This window comes from Manis javanica, chromosome 10, assembly GCF_040802235.1.
Source record: "Manis javanica isolate MJ-LG chromosome 10, MJ_LKY, whole genome shotgun sequence".
Lineage (NCBI taxonomy): Eukaryota > Metazoa > Chordata > Mammalia > Pholidota > Manidae > Manis > Manis javanica.
The window spans coordinates 19,788,284-19,808,175 of NC_133165.1; the positions used below are offsets into that span (position 1 = coordinate 19,788,284).

Consider the following 19,892-nt stretch of genomic DNA (forward strand, 5'->3'; position numbering starts at 1 on the left):
TATAAGAAAGCCAACTGCAATTATCAATACAAACAGTAAATTTCAGTTGCTGACTCTATTCTTCAAAGATGTTTTAGCAGAAACCACTGCAAAAAGGGCAGAAATGGATATGTGACTCTGTGCTATGAAATAATGTGATACCATCTTTTTATTCTTTGGCACACAATTTCTGGAATAATGACGGGGTTTATAGAAATTAGTGATAATACATATTCCAGAGGGAAAGAGAAAAAGGAAAGGAACACAGAGATAAAAACTCTCTATCCCTAAGTGAGAAAAGAGAACAGGTTTTAAATTAGGTTAACTGCAGAAGACTGGTTAATTTTACAGTAAACTCAAGTCTGTCATTACCTGGAATATACACTATCTTCCCATCATCCCAAAATAGCCTAAAAGACTATTTAACAAAATTGTGACTTCTTCTAAACTTAATTAAAATACATATTGACCGTCATAATATTACAACTCAGTGAGAAAAACTCTGGAAGCAGAAAATGGCGATGGCACTAGAGTCTTTTGAATCGCACCAGCTCTCCTGTTACTTGCAGCTAGAGTGGCTTTGCCTTCCCTTTTTATCGCTATTGAAATTCTACCCATTTTTCCTTAAGAGCCAACTCAAACGCCTGTCCTTTGGTGTCCTTGCACTCCTAACACCTCCCAAGCTCTTCTGTGAATGTAAATCTTTTCTTCTTAACATTCACAACTGCATTTTGTTTCTCTTATAGCTATTAACAGATTATCAGTATCTTATCATTCCTTTCAGACCATAGAGCTCCTTAAGGAGAAGGATCAATTTCTAACAAAATATCTGTAGCATTAGAGTATAGCAACATGAGAATTACAGATACTCATATACATCTGTTGAACTGAATTAAGGAGACAGGAGTCAGGCCCTTCCATCCCTTTTCATTCAACAGGGCGAGAGCATCCTGCGGACTTGATGCAGTTCTCTATGCTCTTACCGACAGACACCAATAAATTAAACTAACAAAATGAACACAGTTCTGGATCAATTCACTACCTTCCTTGTGCTCTCTGCGTTCCCTAAGGGACAAATATTCACTTTTCCCCATTTGTTTATTTTCTTATGTTGTTAAAACAAGTAATATCTCCAATTTCGTATAATTGGTACTGTTTTCCGAGAAACCAGGAAAAGATACTGCATGCTGTGACACTAATCTTGAACAACAAAGCCTCCTATATAAACTCTTTTAAAATGTTGAGTCCTTTCTTTAGGGATGTAGTACTACAAAACACACAGTATTGTTGAATATGCTATTATTTGGGCTAAAGCTCAAGAAAATGAAGAGAGAACTATGTCTTTGCACCTGAGATAATACAAGTACATAGTAACTACCCTAACTCAATGTTCCCCCATTAACGTATAGATAATATACTTTCCTACCACTAACCATAAGATCTCTTTCCAGGTCTCAAGTATTAAGGGCTTTACTTCTATATAAATGTTCGGTTTTGTGTAATAATAAAAAAACTCGGTGAATTTTAGAAAACTTTATCTATTAAAATTATCCCCCAATTAGATCAAAAGAAATTAGGATTTGGAGTTTTAGAAAGACTCCCATTAGAGAAAATTACAGTTACATAAAATTCTGATATTACTCATTATATTGTTGATAGCTACCAGTCTTTAAGAGAAACAAAAAAATATGCTGTGAATGTAGTTCCCTTGGTATATAAGGGAAAAGTAGAATTTTAAATCAAACCTCTATACTCAGCATCAATATCTAGGTTGTAACTACATCAAGGGCCTTCAGGTTATTCTAATGGAACACAGATTGACAGGATAGTTTCCAGATCTTTCAAAACACAATAATTAACAAAACACAGGCCATTTGCTCAGCTTGAAGGAATCAGGGAAAAACATTAGATACATTTGATCTCTGCAGATTTACTAAATCACTAGATGGCATTTTAGCCATCTAAAAACCAGTATTTCTTTATACACCGAGTAGTCAAAAATAACAAGAACTCATGCTTTTATTTAAATTGAGAAAGTATCTTTCACCCAGTTTCCTGAGAACACAACCAAGCAAAATTAAAGTACGATTTTACACTGAATTATATAAACTTCAGTTTTAATGAAATTTAAAAAAGCAGAAGTTTTTGTTTTTAGTTTTGAAAAAGGACAGTTGTGTTTTAATTTTTGCCTGGAATAAATAATCTGATCTGTATAGCAAATTCTCATTAACCTCATCTTTGCTATATTTTTTGTCAATCTCTAACTCTTTACCCAGAAGACTACAAAATTGTGCTTTAATGTATACAGGGAAATGTAAAACCTACTGTAATCAAAATTAAAACCATGAATTGTTTTGCTTATTTAAATATGATTCACAAACTTATTGGTACCAGAATCTCTTTATATTGTTAAAAATTACTGACTCCAAAAGCTTTTATGTGGGTAATATCTGTCAATTACCATATTAGAAATTAAACCAAAGAAAAATTTTAAGTATTTATTAATATAAAAAAATAAAAATAGAAATAATAAACCCATTACATGTTGACACAAATGAATTTTGGGGAATCTATAATTTCCAAAACAGAAATTACCAAGAAAAGTAGCATTGTTTTATATATGTGCAAATATCTGGCTTAATTAAAAAGAACAGTCATATCTACTTCAGCATTCAATCTGCTGTTATATGTTGTGATGATATAACATAAAGAAAATCCAGTCTCACAAAGATACGTAGTTGGAAAAGAGAGAGGCAGGGTTTATTTTAGTCACCTTTTCAGATAATTTGGGCATTCTTTGCTATTACACTAAAACTTGGCAAGTAGTAGCTCTTAAGTTTGTTGTGATGTGGAATCTGAAGTAATATTAATAAACTTCTTACTCTGTTAAACTAAAATCCACTTGCTTCTCTTGAATTCTGAATGGATTACTTTCCTACACACCATTTTGTACTATTATCCACTAGGTCATTTTGAAAATGTTGGCTCACTGAGACTTGCAGGTCTTCGAAATGTTAACACACTTAGTATAAAATAAAATTTTGTTAATACCACCACCGATAACATCCGAAAATTCTCTAAGTATTTAGAAGTGTCAGGCTCACAGTATAGAGAATACCAATTTTTCAAAATTCCTTTCTCCTGAAAGCTCAGATTTTATCATTGGCAATAAATCCTGTCAGTTGTTGTCCTTAAAGTAACAGGTCACTTTGTTCATTATTGTGAAAACACCTGCCAAACACCGAAGTCTTAATAACCACAATTGTCAGTCAGTCATTCTTTCATGTAAACATGGGGTTCAATAAAAAGTGACTGGTCTGGCTCAACTCAGTCACAGGCTGCCTTCTCTGGGATGGTCACACACTTTGGCCTGTGGAAGAGCTTTGTACATATTCTCTATTTTGAAACAGAGACTATTAAAAAGATAAGTACTCAATCAAAAGATAAGGCTGAGATTTAATGAAGTGTCTAATTTTTACTTTTATCAAGGATATTCTTGAATTAAACTGACATTGTTTTACTACGAATATGATGCTGAGGAAAACATGATTACTACGGCAGAGGGATGCCACTGCTCTCATGTACGCTAAGGGGCTACAGGTCCACAGACCACACTTTGGGAACCAATTTTGTATGCTTATAAATGGTATCAGCATCTGCAAAAAGATTGCTACATTTAACCTTCATATTAAGATAAAGTATTAAGAAACCCTTAAGAACAATTATTTCTTATTTTTCTCATGAACTCCATGTTCATATAACTTCTATGGAAGTGTTCATTTTCTTACTTGTAAAGTAAGCTTTCAATCAGTTAAGCAAACATGAATGACCAAGAAAACCCTGTAAAAGAAGAGCAATGTAGGAGGGGTAGTAGCTATACTGTAGAGTAGGACACATTATTTCTGTAACTAAAAGTTGTTTTGGCACATGTATAGAGTCACAAACCAATGGAACTTTCCTAGTTGACTAAAAATACCAAAACAATAAAAACTATACACAAACACATTTAAACACAACTTTAAAAAAAACCCTTTGCATGGAAGAAAACACCCTAAGATAAATCAGATGACAAATACTTGCAATTTAACACAGACAATGGCTAATACCCCAACTATATAAGGAGTTCTTGAAAATCAAGAGGAAAAAACCACCAACTAAATAAAAAAAATGGACAAAGAATGAGCAAGTAACAGAAGAAATTACTCATAAGAAAAGCAAATATATTTCATATATCAGATTGGCAAAAATCCAAGTTAGGCAACATATTTATTGCCAAGACTCTAGGGAAATAGGCAAAATTGTGGAAATGAAAAAATCAAACAACTCTCAAGGACAGGAATTTGACAAAGTCTAGAAAAAGTATATATGCATATATGCTTTGACCCAGCAATCCTACTTTTAGAAATCTACGCTATCAATACAGCCATAAAAAAAAGATGAGGAAAAGGCCTATGTACCAAAAACAATTTGAACCTGAATTTAATTAAGCTTTTAGCCCAAACTTCAAATTGATGGGAAAGAGAGGAAATAGATAGTGAGAGGAACAAGTTAAATGACCCCATGAGGAAGCATATCCAGGAATTCTACAGGGCAACTGACCCAACCAGCTAAAGGCTGAAAACAACAAGAAAATGAAAAACAACAAAAACAAAAAAGAGGATGACTCTACAGAGACTGAAAGATGTAACCACCAAATGTAATGGTAGAGCTCATTCAGAAAGTCAACTCAAAAGACATTTGAACAATTGGAAGGAAATTGAATTAAGAAGGGATCTCACATGATAAGGAGCAATTTCTGCAAATTTTGTTAGATGTGATCCTGGCATCACAGTTATACAAGAATGTGTTTGTACGTTTTGGAAGTGCATACTCATGAATGCAGGGGTGAAAGGAAATGAGTTTTGAGATTTAATTCAAATTCCTTCAGGAATAATAACACAGGACTGATGAAGTGAGAGTGGCAAAATCTCACCAATACTGAATCTGGTGATGGGCTTTGGAGGTTCAATGTACTGTTCTTTCTATATTTATGTAGTTAAACATTTTTCATGATAATTTTTTAAAGGTGCCTAGCAAAACACCTGACATTTAGTAAATGGGAATTATTCAGATGTTTGGTAATTAATAAGTTAAAGAAGAAAATGTGTTATGTTTATTGAAACCTTACTAGGATTAAAATTAAGTGGTGGCTTTTAAAAAGAACTATTAATTCATTCAACAGATTGTTTTCCTTTTTTACGGTCATTATCTGGAAGATCTTGGGCTAAGTACTGCAAGTACAAAGATAATAAGGCATTAAGTGCTGACTGCAAGGAAACATCAGGAAAATAAGTATGTATGTACAATCACAATACATGTTAGGAGCATTTATGGAGATAACCAAAATAGGAATGTCTAACTTTCCCTGCAAGGGAATGCATCAAAAAAGCCTTCCAGATGGGATAAATCTTTAGGAAGGAATAGACATGTGTCAGGCTACCTGGAAAAAAATAGATGGGTCTTTGTGGGTACAATATCCCAGGCAAAAGGAATAGAAAATGCAAATGTATGACACTTTGGGTACCTATATGCTCTTCTGTATGACCCCTGAACCTCTCTCAGGGAGTAAGCCTGGAGACACAGGCAAGAGTTGTATCATAAATACTGAAGAGCTTCATATAAACAATGGACAATATTAAAAAGGATTAGATTTGTCCTTTAAGAAAATATTTTTTACATCATTTAGAAAATGGACTGAGGTAGGGAAGGCTGGAGGAAATAGAACATGTTAGGTGGCCATTCTGATTTCTAGGAAAGAGAAGATTTGCATTAACTAAGCAGTATGGGTTAAGAAAAGGAATTATGTTAAGAGCTATTTAGGAGACAAGAGTTGAGTGATTGGGTACAAGGGTAAAGTAGTGAGAGAAGTCTAGAATGCTTCAAAGAATTCTGAATTGGATGACTAGATGGATGAATAATGGGGATACCAACTGATATAAAGCGAATCAAGAGAATGAGGCAGCCTGGATTTAGGTTATTCTAATAATCCAGGGATATCTATTTATTAGGCAGGTATACAGAAGGAGATGGGTTTCAGGGAGATGAAATTGCTGGCAGGAGTCAATTTTTCATTATTTTTATCTCATTTAAAGACCCAAATTTCCAATCATGCCTAACAGTCTAACTAATAACCATTTCAGGCTAGGTTATCTTATCACCTGTTCACCAAGTGCCCCTAATGTGTATTCCATTCCCACCACCACTACTCCATTTTACATCATTTTATCCCCAGCTATGGTGGTGGTGGGGTGAGGGAAGGGCAGTGGAAACAAGAAGGCAAGGTAGGTTTTCAACATTCTGACCCTCTGTAGCTTTCCAAAGTTTGTTTCCCACGTGTTCCTGACTGGTGAACTACACTGATCTGCTAACTCCCAGACACTCCTTTGCACATTTCTGCACCTTTGTTCCTTTGTCCTTGAACGTCCACGTGGAATCCCACATCCCTTCTTCCTATCTGCTATAATGTTGCTGACTCATCGCATAAGGCCCAACTCAGCTCAGCTCCTACATGCTCTATACTGAGGATTCAAACCCTCATTCAAACCCACAGTGAGTTGTCCCTTCTGGGTTCTCACTTGTATGACACCTGGTCATACCTTTACATGTCTTTATCTTTTCTTTCACTATTTTGATTATAAAAAAAGTGTTCCATTTTAATAATTAATCCAAATTAGGTTCTCAATGTTCATTGGCCACATAATATATCTATATATCTGAGCCTATTTAGTGACATTAAGGAGCTACTTTTGTACAATAACCACCTTAAAAACTGTTTATTGGCATCCTGGACTCATGCTAGTCCTAAAACGTGCGCGCGCGCACACACACACACACACACACGTTTTGAATTTCTTTCTGTTTTGGCAACAAGATTCTGAGAGTGTAGCCGCTGATGGAAAGAAAGAGTTGTAATTATGTTACAATTAAAATTTGTGAATGTAATTATCTAATAATCAAAAAGACTTTCCTTAATTTGTCATTTTCCTGGTACCTCCTCCCATTTTCCAGATTAACTTGCTTGCAAGCTAAGATTAGATGTTATTCATGCACCTTACGGTTCTTTATCATTGTATTTTAACTGACATTTTAACTAAGGATAGACTCTACTTGAAGCTGCAACATGAGTATACTAAATCCAGTTTTTTAGTTAACCCAAAATAAATAATTCATGTGATCTAAGTATTACTAATTTTTAAGCATGAAAAGGATATCTAATGGGAACCAGAGCATTGCACTAAGTATTCTGAGTTAAAAACACACACTCAAATCAAACAACCAGTGTGCACTACCAGAATTCAATGTAAACAGTTTATGTAATAGCTCTTTTAAGACTACACAAAATATAAAAGTTACCCAAGGGAGCTTACAAACGAGTAGGTAAAATTAAACATCGAATGATACCTCAAAAAATAATAAACAGAATATGTAATTGAATGCTACAGGTAAGCCAACATAACAAAAAGGCTACCAAAAATTCTTTTCCCTTCTCAAATACTGAAAGACTTTGAGCAGTTTCTGGGGCATCAGTTTTCTTACTGGAAAAATGAAAGAGATGATCTCTAAGGGCCTTTTTGTATTAGTATTCTCTGGTTCTGTGTTGTGAGAGATTCTAAATGCTGATAGAAAGATTACAGAAGAGAAATAGCCAAATTGCTTTAAGATTGCCTTCTCATTCTTTTTACTAGTTTAAAATAAATGCTTTTAAAATAACCATTTTATTTAGTCTATTAATAAGTTGGTAAACTTAGATTTTGAGTTTTTGGTAAAATGTTATAAAACTAAGATTAGAAAATAGTCCATATTATATTATGTAATTTACATAATTCTTACAACAGAATGACTAATTTTAAATATACCTAAGATTTTTTCAATGTTCTACACTCTATACTTTGTATAAATGATCCAATTAAGAAAACACACCACACTCCAAAAAAATAAAAATAAAAATTTTAAAATCAATTTCTTGTAAGGATCCATGTTGCTTAATTTTCTTCTTTCTCTAGTCCTCAGCCCCAAAATGAATCAAAGGATTCTGATAAGATATTTTATGTAAATGATAAGAGTGGTCTTAAAAGATTAAAATCTTTTACATTATTATAAATGATTTTTCAAAGTCCTCACAAAATAACGTGTGGACTTGTTCTCAGGTTATTTCTAGTGAAAGATATATTGTATAATTTTAACTTCAGCATTAAAGGATTACTAGGCCTGTACATATTAGTGAGTTTTAATTTTCCATAACTTATTTTTAGGGAGTTCATATAATATTAACAGGTCTTCAAATACAGCTGTTTCTTCACTAGGATACAATCTCCAAAAAACACACTCTTCTCTTCTAAAAAGAAGGGTCACATGATTACCGGTACGCCAAACAAGTACCCAACCTCGTCAGAGCTGTGGGCTGGCTGCTGGGCCAAAGGGGCGCCACTTGGTGGCTGGCGGCTGGCGCGGGCTGCCGGCGGGACTGCCTGGCTTTTCCTCCACGTGGGCTGCTTTTGCTTCCTCCAAGGATGGAAGTTGGTTCCAAAAAGAAGCACCAAATGACACCGTGACTGTAGCTGCAGATTCTCCCGGGGAGTTTTCATTGTTAGCCCTTCCAGAGCTAATTTCACCTTCTAAAGCAAAGAATCTTAGATTCACTAGTTGCACCCCAAACTATCTTTTCTGTGAGTATTACAGTGGGAACAACTCTATTTTTTCTGCACAATTACATGAGTGGTGCCAAGACTTAAGGATTAAGTTCACATGACAAAAGTACATTTCCAAATCAATAAAATTATTCCAGTGATTGTTTTTAGAGGATTTAAAGACTAATCAAATCATGATTTTGTTATGATTAACTTACCAAAGTCACTCTTACCCATAATTCAAATAAAATTATTTTTAATAAGTTTGAATACACATATGATAATCAGAATTTAATTGGCAAATATTTAAAAATATTTTTAATGTACCAGCAGATTTCTGCATTTCTCATGGCCAATAATTTTTTTATTATTGCTATTATTATTCTTTTATTAATACTACTAATCGATTTCTTAGAGGACAACATTATTAAAGTATCAAATTAGAATGCTATATAGAAAAGACTCCAGATTAACTTTACTGATAAGCATTGAAGTAACATTTATTCCTACAGTCGCAAAACACAAAATACAGGCCCCTAAATCCTGAACGGCAGTATTCTAGATGCTGAAAGGCAACGGGGTCCTTCACAAAAGGCGACAACCTGGTTTCCCCAGAAAATATGTGTTTCTTTCTTCTGATTTAGAATACAAGATGATACTGTTTTTCTTATCAGAAATAAAAAATAAATGCAAGTGTTTCAAAAATACACATTTCCACAGAGTCAGAGAAAAGTAATACATTATAATGGTAACAGTGTAGCTTCCAATCATCAGGTAAATATTTAAGCCTCAAATTATTCCTTTATAAATGGGTGACATCTCAATTTCATAAGACTTGTTATGAGGATTAAATGAGATAAGGTATGAAGAAAAAAACCTAGTACTGTGTCAACAATGCAGTGGGTACAAAATAAAAAGTAGCCCTGTATTCAAATTTTAGATAGAATTTCTGGCGAGATTTGTTAATTTCCCTCCATTCTGGATTATTTTGTCCTATGGCCTTCATTAAGAAAAGAACTAAATTACTGTTAGCATTATATTCCCCCATATACCCTCTTGTGTGTCTTTTCCTTAACTCTGCATAGTTTTTTTTTTCTGATTATAAAAGTAGTATTTATTCAAGGTAGAAAATAAAGTACAAAATAACAAAAATTCTTTACAATTTCAATTTATGAAAATAACCACTCTTAACATGGTAGTTTCTATCCTTCAAATATATTTTTGTAAGCATATATGTACATACATAAAAGCAAATTTACTAGAGATCATAATTCTATACAATTTCCTTTATCCCATAATTTCCCCCAAAACACAAATTTTAATAACTTCACAATAACAGATTATGCTTTTAATTATGAATTTAGGTGACAAGTTTTTAACAGTCCCCTCTAGTGCCCTTACCAAGTGACTCTCTTCAAAGACATCTGTGATCCATAATGATTTAATTATTTTTTAAAAACCACTGAATTTCTGTACTTGATTGATCACATTTATATTTAAATTTATTAAATTAATCACCCTATTACAATGAATTAAAATCTTAGGGAAATTTAGAAGAAAAAAAGAGGTAACTTTCTCAATTACAGTCATTCTGCTATATAACACAAAATATGTGCTTCCAACAAAGTCACTGCACCACACAAAATCAGGCATTAAAACCCAGAAGGCTTAAGAGAAAAATGAGGTTAAGGACAAACATTGAAAAAAACTCCATCAGTCTTACTTTAAAAAGAAAAAGTAACCTAACAAAAAATGGGACCAGTTCTGCACATGTCAAACTGTTAAAAAATACATAAACATTACATTAAATATGACACATTACCTTGAGAAAGACCTGAAGGTGGCTGGTGGAAGTGGGTGCTGGAAGGGCTGCAGCTTTAAGTGATGGAAGCAGTGGAGGGTAGGTGTCTGAGGTGTGTGCATGTTTAGGGTATTCCTAGGCCACTCAAAACAGAAGGGTGTAGTTTTCTGAATTCACGTAGTGGTTCTCACAGATGGAACTGTGTTTAAACAGAGGCAAAATTCACCTTTCTTTATGCTCAAATTATTCCCTAACACATCAACTGGAGCAAATGTGTGTAAGCGTTATAGCAGAACTGATGGCATGCTGCATTCTAACACTGCACACTTAAGCATAGCTCTTATTAAGACAAAGACTTAAGAAATGTGGTATAATAATATACTAGACTCAAGATTCTCGTATTTTTTAAAAAGTTAATTTGATAAAGTTCACAGGCAAGATAAAGAGAATGAGAAAAACTCAAATATGGAAAATCTGCTTTTAATTATGTCACATAATTCATTATAAGTAATACTGTATAAATAAGTATATCTTCCTTACATCAAAGATTAGCTATACTACACAGATGTAAAATTAAAACCAGACTTAATTTAGGCAACTTATAACTGCATTTGCATTATTTGAAAATCAAACCTACAGAAAAAGACACAATTTTATCAAGAAAATGAGATGTTCTGGTATCATTAGAGTAAAAATATAGTGAAAAAAATATATATATGTATATCCCACCAGATAATAATCATCAATTACTTCCTGGCATATAAATTATGTTTTTATAAACAATAAAGATGAATCAAGTTTGCAAATTCCAAAGTTACAATCAAGTAAACCAACAAAATTTCTACCAGCCAAAAGGTATTTTACGTGTTTATACGAGTTACTCACAGATGCACTGGCAACTAGAAATGAAGGGCAGTAGAGCACTCCCTCTGTGCCAGACAGAATAAAATCCGGTTACCTTAGTATTTATTCTGCTCTTACAGGGGGTTAGAAGAGGAAAACCAAATCTATTACCTCTCTTTATAAAGACATTTTCCAGCAACTTTCAGTCAAGACATCAACATGTATTTAGCTATATTAGAGTTTATGACTTATAAAAGGAAATGAAATAAAATCATCAGGACCCTTGGATGAAATCCTTGGCAATTAAGGAATAGAAACACTGAGATAGTTCATTTTTATTTATGAGACAGAAATGGAGGTAGAACATTGAATTCCTTTTATTTTTGGATATTGAGAATTTCCACCTAGGGTGAGGGAAAGCAAACATAGAAGAGAAGCAGCTGAGGGTGTGGTCATCATAGTTTTAAGCAAGCGACATTGCATACCTCATGCAGATGATCATTTTCAAGAATTAAAAAAAAATGAAAAAATTATTAAAAATACACAGTCACAATGACTACATCACTCGGCCTTGAAAGTATTTAATATTTAATATCCTTTTCCACACAGTACCATATTTGGATAATTAAAATTTTATTCATACCTTCATAATTGTTAAAGATAAGCACCATCTATTAATATCTATAAAAAGCCAAAGGGTATGTTTTCCATTTTACCTCCCTTCATAATTATTTAGAAAGTATCTTCCTGTTCAACCACAAAGTAAGCTCTCTAATACCTAAGGCATATTCTGTATAACTTTTAATTCTTCAAAAACTCTGAAATGTAATTATTAATGTAGTAACTGTAAATTAAAGCATCTCCTAAAATAAACACCTTTTCCTATCCTCAGGTCCTAATAGGTAACATCTCTAGATTAATAAACAATGTTCAAATTACATATTTGATAAATCCCTGAAATTTACACAATAAGTCTTATTTATCATACAGTATAAAAGTAGAGCAAAACAACTGCAATCATCTCTTGAATTCAAAATTAAAGAGGAAAACTAATTTTCTTATTAAATATTAATAAACACGAGTTTTCAGAAAAATCCTGGAATGACTGATGTAATAAAGTAATATGCTATACAGACAGCTACAATACCTTCATTCACTTCCAGACTGAATGTATCTATGGCCACCCACACATACGCTATTCTTCTCTGGCAATCTACCCAGTTACTATCGTTATCAAATCTATGAGCTTTTGTTTTTACCTCAATGCATCTCTAATTTGCCATCACATTTAGATTTGCTCTCTGCCCCATCCTTCACTTAAACTATTTGTTCTACTCTTATTTCAGAACAGTAATAGCTCTTAAAGTTTTTATGAAACACACATTTATTATTAACACAAACAAAAGAGAATGAAGAGAAGTAGATGATAGAGGTAATTTCTAGTAATCCCATCACCCAGAAATGAATACCACTTATTTTGGTGTCCATCCTACAGTATCTCTTTACCTTAAAAATGAAAATGAAAAGCTTCATGTCCTTAAAAAAAAAAAAAACGCAGGTTTTTCCAACTTAATAACCAATTATGGACATCAGTTCACTTCAGCACATAGATCCACATCCTCAGAGATGCTCAGTGCTGCTTTGTATATCACATAATTTGCTTAACTAAGTTCCTCATGAAGAGTAACTTCAGAGTATCCAGCATTTTAATGGTAATACTTTAAAGGTGAGAGAAATTCAACTGGAAATTAACCCTATACTGAAATAAGGCTTAGTCAAGGAGGAAATAGAAAAGAACAAAAAGATTACACGAGATAACGTGATCTTCCTCTTGGCCCTAATACACAGCAACTCTCACTTTCCCTGAAGGCTGGATGGCCCAGCAGTGAGGACCAAAGGGTTCTGCTTCTTAAGCAGGCATGGAAGCAAGAGGGATCTAGGGAGGCGGACTGCCAGTGGAGTCTTTTTGACAGAAGAAGTGATCCATACAATCAAATTTGTAGGAGTCAGTTAGAAAAAAATGGCATAAATTGTTCAGCTTTTATTTTCAATCTTGTCATTGCTTCCAGTGTTCCAGAGATAATTCTGCTTAAATATAAGAAATGACCCATGATTTCATCAGTATTTTTATTCTTTGTGAAAATAAAATTACAACTAGTTAGGCAACCCTTTTTTATCAGGCTGGACCCCAATCCTAAACTTACATCCAAGCTTCTCAGGTCTTCTATTAATCTGAAGGTAGTAATTGTCACTCATTAGTGAAGGGAAGGAATTACTGTACAGCATTTTTAAATACTCAGATAAAAAGTGCTAAATAAGAAAAGGTATGTTATGCCAGCTTTATCAGTCATGCAGTAACTGACAGGAAATATTCTCATACCTTGCTTTTGCTGTACTGCTATTTTAGACCATGAAAATGCTTTTTTAAATTTTCTTTTTTTATGAGTCTCAAAGTCAAAAGCTGACTGCCCACTGCCATGGAGACAGTTCTATTTAAGGTACTATATTAGTCCTTTCCTCACAGGAAAACAGAAAAGCATCATTCTCCATGGTTTAAAATTAAGTAATTACATATGCCTCTGGGGCAGCCAACGCATAAGAGAATTTAGGAAGGGGATGAGGCATGCAATTTAAACAGTCCATTATTTTTCCTGAGTAAGATCACCAGAGGTTAAACTTAGCACTAAGTTAGAGACAATATGAGGAAAATTACATCAAAATTAGATGCAACCAAATAACAAAATTATTTATATCTGCTATCCTAGATAGAACTGCAACTAACTGAAACTGGTCTTTCCTTTTCAAAGAGCAATCTTTTATCCTTTTGATTTATCTACAGCCCACGTATATACTCCTTAGGACTGTTGTGTTTGGATTTTCAGGCTTCCTGCTATGACTTTCTGACATCCCATTTGTAACTGAAGAGTAAGCTACCGGCTTACAGGTGAAAAAGACTGCCCATAATTCACATGCATATTTACTCTTACCTAAAAGACTCAAAACAATTTTTTAAAAACCCAGTGATATCAATCCTAAAACTGTCTTTAGGGTAAATATTATTTCTCCTTCTTTTTAAGGGCAAAAACATCCAAGATAAATCTTCTTCTCCATGAAAATTTAATACATCAACATTCCTTGAAATAAAAATAATCTAAGATGGTTAAGACCTATCAGTCTAACAATGTCAACAGTAAAACACTTATTTTTACATAAACAAGCAATCCCAAAACATATTCTCAGTTTATTTCAATCATAAATGAGGTCCAAGACCCAACTCTATTTTTTCCCTTAAGACAAAGCTCAGAATCTGGCAACAATAAAATAAGGCATTATACTTTTCTTAGGGTAAGAGCATAGTGTACCTGAAGATCTCAAATCTATAATCAGAGGAGTTTTCCTGATTCTTAGCTGGTACTGCCATAATTACATATAAAGATCAGAGACATAGTATTAATTTACTTTGAAACAATTTATTAATTAATCCTCTTTTTACCATATTTCTCAAACAACTGAAAATGCACACTGAAAATAAAATGGATGCATACCATTGTGATTTGTAAAAGCATTTGGTTAATAATTCTAGACCAGCAGTTCCCAGTCCTTAGGAGTGCATCAGGATCACCTGGAGGCCTTGGTAACACACAGACGAACAGGTCCCACCTGCAGAATTTCTGCTTCAGCTGGCCTGGGATGGGATGCAAAATGTGCATTTCTGATAAACTCCTAGGTGATGGTGACACCTCTGGTTCTAGGACCGCACTTCAAGAACTATTATCCTAGACACCACACAGACTTGTTAGTTTACAGAATTGCTATTCCTTGTTCGTAAATCACTTCAATCTTTCCCAAAATGAACCATTTAAAATAAAAACAATAGCTTCAGTCAGGGGTACAGTCAATCCTAGTAATATGAAAAGGATGTTAATTCCTAAAACTTGTTCTCCGGTGGTCGGATAAGTGCTGTGAGTTGCAATGACATCCAGGAAGATAAAACCCTGAGAAGCAGTATATTGCGTGTGTCCCTGTGAATTCAACTAGCTTTGAAAATTAAGTATCTACCATAAATCTGTGAAGAACTGAAGTGTTTGAATGTAAATTTTTCTTAGAAATAACCAATTATGCATTACATATGTTCCACAGCAAGTATGTACCAAGTTTCTGTGTGTCCAATTTAACTTCCCACCCACTTACATCTTCATTTTAGAAATTACCTTTCTAATTGAAGAACTGATCTACAACTGGAAGCACAATACATTTTAGTTTTCAAGTGCTCTACAGCTCGGTCAAATAGTTAATTATCCATAAACACTAAATGCAATAAAATGACTATAAAGATAGAATGAAAGGAAATGGTCTTTTATAATAGCAATGTGCGCTCTACTCTTTCATGGCCATGAAATGCAAACCTGCCACAGAAAAAGTGATGGACAAGTTAAGAGATCAAGAGCACAAATTACTTCATTTTTATGACATAAGAGTACCTTTCATGAATGGTAATATAGCAGTTTATTAAAAACTAAAATTGCTAAATGTGCACTGCCACAACAGGCTAAAATATCAGTGACATCCTAAATAAAAGATGCAACACCTAGTAGTACTTTGGTGGCAGGATTCTGAGTTTCTTGCTCAATATTCTAAAAAATCCAATTGTTTCTATAAATTTCTAAGTTAAATGGAGTTATCATTAAGGTACTCATTATCAGTCCTTCCCATCTGTCATTGTGACAAACATGTTCTCTGCAATAGCTTTAATAAAGATCATTTGTAAAGAAAGAGAAAACACATAGATGTCATATACTTGTGTTTAAAAAATTTAACATCAGTTAAAAGTAAAATGTTTTCCTGATGGCTGCTTATACATCATGGAAACTTGTTTTTTTAAAAGCAAGTGTATCACACATGGTGTGTGGGGGGATCAGGGAGAAGACAGTGGAGCACAGAGAAGGCAAATAGTGACTCTGTGGCATCTTACTACACTTATGGACAGTGAGTGCAATAGGGTATATGGGGACTCGATAATATGGGTGAATGTAGTAACCACATTGTTTTTCATGTGAAACCTTCATAAAGTGTATATCAATAATACCTTAATGAAAGAAAAAAAAAAACAAGTGCCTCAATCCAAAAATTTTTATGGACCCACAAAAGATCCCAAGTAGCCAAACCAACCTTGGGAAAGAACAAAGCTGGAGGCATCACTTGCCATGATTTCAAACTATATCACAAAGTTATAGTAACAAAATAGTGTATTACTGACGTAAAAATAGACACACAGATCAATGCAACAGAATAGAAAGTCCAGAAATAAACCCAAGCATATATGGTCAATCAACTTATGACACAGGAGACAAGAATGTTCAATGAGGAAAGAACAGTATCTTCAATAAATGGTGTTGGGACGACTGGACTATTACCTTACACAATACACAAAAATTGATTCAAAATTGATTAAAGACTTGAATGTAAGACCAGAGACAATAAAACTTCTAGAAGAAAACATAGACAGTAAGCAATTTGACCTCGCTCTTGGTGGTATTTTCTTGGACCTGAGTCCAAAGGCAATGACAACAAAAGCAAAAATAAGCAAGTGGGACGACATCAGCCTGGAAGGCTTCTGCACAGAGATGCCATCAACAAAACAAAAGGCAACCTACTGAATGGGAGAAGATATTTATAAGTCACATGTCTAATAAAGGGTTAATATCCAAGACACATAAAGAACAGTAACAAATAACAGCTCAATAACAAAAAAAAGACCCAGTTAAAGAAATGGGCAGAAGATTTGAATACTTTCTTCCAAAGAAGATAAACAGATGGCCAGCAGGCATACAAAAAGATCTGACATTACTGCTCATCAGGGAAATTAAATCAAAACCACAATGAGCTATCACCTCATACTTGTCATAATGGCTATTATTGGCTTGAATTGAAAAGGACAAGAAATAACAAGCATTGGCAAGGATGTGGAAAAAGGGGAACATTCATATGCCATTGGTGGGCACGTAAAATGGAGCAGCCACTATGGAAAATATGGAGATTCCTCAAATAATTAAACTTAGAACTACAAAATGATCCAGCATTGCCACCCACTTCTGGGTATTCACCCAGAGAAAACAGAAACCCTAATTTCAAAAGATATATGTACCCTTATGTTCATTGCAGCATTATTTACAATAGCCAAGATATGGAAACAACCTTGGTGTCCATCAATGGATGAATGGATAAAGATGTGCTATGTATAAAAGGAATTTCACACAGCTATAAGAAAGTATGAAATCGTGCCATCTGTGACAACATGGCTGGACCCCGAGGGTATTATGTTAAGTGAAATAAGCCAGAGAAAGACAAACACCGTTATTTCCCTTGTATGTGGATTCTGAAAAACAAACATACAAAACAAAACAAGACTCAGATACAGAGAAGAGACTGGTGGCTGCCAGAAGAGAGAGGAACGGAGGGTGGGTAAAATGGGTGATGGGTATCAGAAGGTACAAACCTCCAGTTAAAAGTTGAGGGGATGTCATGTACAGCATGATGACTTTGGTGACTGTAGTTTAATAATACTGTGTTGCAAATGAAGTTATCTTAGGTGTTCTCATCACAAGAAAAAAATTTTGTAAGTTTATATGGTGATAGTAACTTGACGTAGTGTGGTGACCACTTTGCAATGTATACAAATGTGGAGTCTTTATGTTGTACACCTGAAACTAATTTAATGTTGTATGTCTATTATACAAAAAAAGATCCCCAAGTATATCAGATTAGTGACTACTTCATATAGTAAAAGAGAATGAAACAAGAATGATGATCCGTATCAGTGCTTGGTTATGCACATTTAATTTCCCCATATATGGTCATAACAATACACAATCATAATGATTTGGTCAAAGAACTCCTTACCTGATCTAGTTTGAAGCACACATTAAAATGCATGGCTGTCAATCCTCATTTCAATACAAATTTTCAATAGGATGCAAATCTTGCACTTCTGCATTGGCTGAGCCATTCTCCTGGTATCATTGGATCTCAACCACAGAAAACATCATATACTGATGCTTTTACAAATATGCAACCCTAATAAATGGTGCCATTTTATATTCAATGATTAAAGGCTCAGTGTGAGCATTTAATTTTTTTTTTAATTTTCAAGTTCATCTCCATAAAAAGTATTCTTCAAGAAAAATGGTTTTCCATTTTTAAATTATTGACAGCCATCACCTAATGGTCATCAGAGAAAAGGTTTGTTTTCACTGAATCGCTACTCCCAAAACACATATTTCCCAACCCCCACAACTCATGCAGATCTGTATTCACCTACTACCTTTGTCAGCTCGAGCACGTGTTCATTTTGCTTATTATATGACACATTTCTTGAGGTGCCAATGTTAATGTTGGTTGAGGAATGAAGGGAATTATGACTTTAATGGAATAAGACAATGAGTTCGATACTTTAAAAGTATTTACTATAGAAAAACTACTATGCTTGCTGCACTGTCTATCTGTAGCTGTAAAAGGATATCTATGGAACTACCATATGTTCACTTCACTTGAGATCTCAAAGACAGTACAAATAACAGCTGTGAGATCCTAACTGGGGACTCGGACCAGCACAAAATACATTCAGACTCTTAGTGACGAGTTTTGCACTATGACATGTCAATCCAAACTATTCATATAAATTAGGTTTTGGAAAACTCTGAAAATGCAACTTTAATTAAAATGTAAGGCTCTGTCATATATAATGGCACTTCTACTAAAATCAAACAAGGTATGACGAAGTGTTACTTAGAAAGAGGTAGAAAGCACTGTGTGTGCTAAAGGACCCAACAAATGTGTTTTTCAAGTATATTTAGTATGTACAGAGTTTTTAAAGTTTTACTCTTGATCCATCTAAACTACATGGTACCTATCCAGGTACAAAATAGGTCATTCCAGTTAAATATTTTTATAAATGTAGTGTTTATTATATAGTTGGCTTTTGATTAATTTTTCACACCAATGAATGTACAGTTAGAATAACACAAAAGTTTTAAAATACTTACTATTACTATCTACATTTCAATAATGAGCAAGCAAATTAAGAAAGGTCACCTAACCTTGGCCTGTGATGCCAAATTCTTTGCACAAAGACAGATTTGAGACGTTGTCATAGAGACAACTACCTGTAAAATATGTACTCACTAGGTCTTTGCAGAAAAAAATCTGCCAAACCCTATATCAAGTAAGGGGCATAATCTTGAAGATCTCTTCATAAGATCCAGATGTATGATCCAATTCTTCCACACTGCTTAGGCAAGAACCCTGATATCCTCACTCTGTGTCTTTAATGTCTGTTGAATGAGTAAATAAGGGAATGAATATACTCATACAGTATATGAGTAGTTTGTAAATGTTAACAGCATTTACATTTCTTGCTGGCATAAGAACATGGAGGCCATGAAAGGGTAATAATGTAGAGATACAGAACAAGCATAAAATGGCAATGCATGTATTTTTACCAAAAAAAGAGAATTGTGTCTATATTCCTATTTATCTACACGTATTCTTCCCTCATTTTTAAGAGCACCAAATACTAAAGAGTTCTCTTGCATAATCAAAACAAT

General features: G+C 33.9%; 1 protein-coding gene across 6 annotated transcripts in view; it reads right to left on the reverse strand.

Annotated features, from left to right (window-relative positions):
• LOC108400924 (sestrin-3-like) overlaps positions 1-19,892 on the reverse strand; it is an 85,995-nt gene that overhangs the window by 55,383 nt on the left and 10,720 nt on the right. The window contains exon 4 of one of the 6 annotated variants that reach the window (XR_012121999.1): positions 10,468-10,645. The exons of the other annotated variants lie outside the window; for them this stretch is intronic. The gene's annotated coding sequence lies outside the window, so the exon portion shown is untranslated. The remainder of the gene's footprint in view (positions 1-10,467; positions 10,646-19,892) is intronic. 6 annotated transcript variants of the gene reach the window in all.